This window comes from Triticum dicoccoides, chromosome 7A (genome assembly GCF_002162155.2).
Source record: "Triticum dicoccoides isolate Atlit2015 ecotype Zavitan chromosome 7A, WEW_v2.0, whole genome shotgun sequence".
NCBI classification, from domain to species: Eukaryota; Viridiplantae; Streptophyta; class Magnoliopsida; order Poales; family Poaceae; genus Triticum; species Triticum dicoccoides.
The window spans coordinates 577,046,949-577,049,249 of record NC_041392.1 but is presented as its reverse complement, the minus strand read 5'-3'; positions in this window follow the sequence as shown (position 1 = coordinate 577,049,249).

Here is a 2,301-nt window from a genome sequence, read left to right as displayed (position 1 = left end):
CCGGAACCCCTTCCGGTGACCCGATATGTACCCGGTACCCTCGGAACACATCTGGTGTCCAAATACTATCATCCTATGTATGAATTTTTACCTCTCCACCATTTCGAGACTCCTAATCATGTACGTGATCTCATCCGAAAATCCAAACAATATTCAGTCACCAAATCACATAACTCATATAATACAAAATCGTCATCAAACGTTAAGCGTGCTAACCCTACGGGTTCGAGAACTATGTAGACATGACCGAGATGCCTCTCCGGTCAATAACCAACAGCGAAACCTGGATGCTCATATTGGTTCCCACATATTCTACGAAGATCTTTATCGGTCGTACCGTAATGACAACATACGTTATTCCCTTTGTCATCGGTATGTTACTTGCCCGAGACTCGATCGTCGGTATCTCTATACCTAGTTCAATCTCGTTACCAGCAAGTCTCTTTACTCGTTCCGTAATGCATCATCCCGTAACTAACTCATTAGTCACATTGCTTGCAAGGCTTATTATGATGTGCATTACCGAAAGGGCCCAGAGATACCTCTCCGATACTCGGAGTGACAAACCCTAATCTTGATCTATGCCAACCCAACAAACACCTTCGGAGATACCTGTAGAGCATCTTTATAATCACCCAGTTACGTTGTGACGTTTTATAGCACACATGGCATTCCTCTGGTATCTGGGAGTTGCATAATCTCATAGTCAAAGGAATATGTATAAGTTATGAAGAAAGCAATAGCAATAAAAACTTAACGGTCATTATGCTTTGCTAACGGATGGGTCTTGTCCATCACATCATTCTCCTAATGATGTGATCCCATGCATCAAATGACAACACATGTCTATGGCTGGGAAACTTAACTAGCTTCGAGTAATGAGCTAGTCTAGTAGAGGCTTACTAGGGACACTGTGTTTTGTCTATGTATCCACACATGTATCAAGTTTCCAATTAATACAATTCTAGCATGAATAATAAACATTTATCATGATATAAGGAAATATAAATAACAACTTTATTATTACCTCTAGGGCATATTTCCTTCAGTCTCCCACTTGCACTAGAGTCAATAATCTAGTTCACATCGCCATGTGATTTAACACCAATATTTCACATCTTCATGTGATTAACACCCATAGTTCACATCGCCATGTGACCAACACCCAAAGGGTTCACTAGAGTCAATAATCTAATTCACATCACTATGTGATTAACACCCAAAGAGTACTAACGTGTGATCATGTTTTGCTTGTGAGAGAGGTTTAGTCAATGGTTCTGCCACATTGAGATCCTTATATATTTTGCAAATTCTGCATGGAGCTACTCAATATGTATCCAGATCAAGACTTAGAGTCATCCAGATCGGTGTCAAAGCTTGCATCGATGTAACTCTTAACGATGAACTCTTTATCACCTCCATAAAAGAGAAACATTTCTTTAGTCCTCTTTAGGTACTTGAGGATAATTTTGACCGCTGTCTAGTGGTCTACTCCTGGATCACTATTGTACCCTCTTGCCAAACTCATGGCAAGGCACACAACAGGTCTGGTACACAACATGGCATACTTTATAGAACCTATGACTGAGGCATAGGGAATGACTTTCATTCTCTCTATATATTCTGTCGTGGTCGGGTTTTGAGTCTTACTCAACTTCACACCTTGTAACACAGGCAAGAATCCTTTCATTGACTGGTCCATTTTGAACTGCTTGAAAACTTTATCAAGGTATGTGCTTTGTGAAAGTCCTATCAAGCGTCTTTATCTATCTCTATACACTACAAAAAAAGACACATCCGTGAAATTTTGGGCCGAATGAATTTTTTTCTATCATACATATGACACTTCTATGACGATAATTGTGAAAAAACCCGGTATCATCATAGATGTGGTGGGCTCCTACTTCTATGACAAAAAATCATGACAGAAAATGGGCTTTTCATCCTGGGCGGGCCGGAGACGCAGCTGCATGACATTCTTTGGGCCGTCCATGATGGAAAAACTCGTGGTAGAAGTGAGGGGGAGGAAAATTTCGGGGAGTTTCCGGTTACAGTGGGAGGTCGGGGGCCGAGCGTTGCGCGTTTCTCTCGTACACGTACACACATGTGTGCGAGACGTTGGCTCTAACTGAACCCGAGCGAGGCATTGGGCTCTAATTGAACCCGAGCGATTGCACTGCAGGCTACGCATTACTGAACCCGAGCGATCGATCGATGGCTGTTAACTGAACCCGATCGAGCGATTCCTTGGCTACTGCTGCTAACTGAAGCCGATCGATGGGATGAACAGTGAGTGTTGCG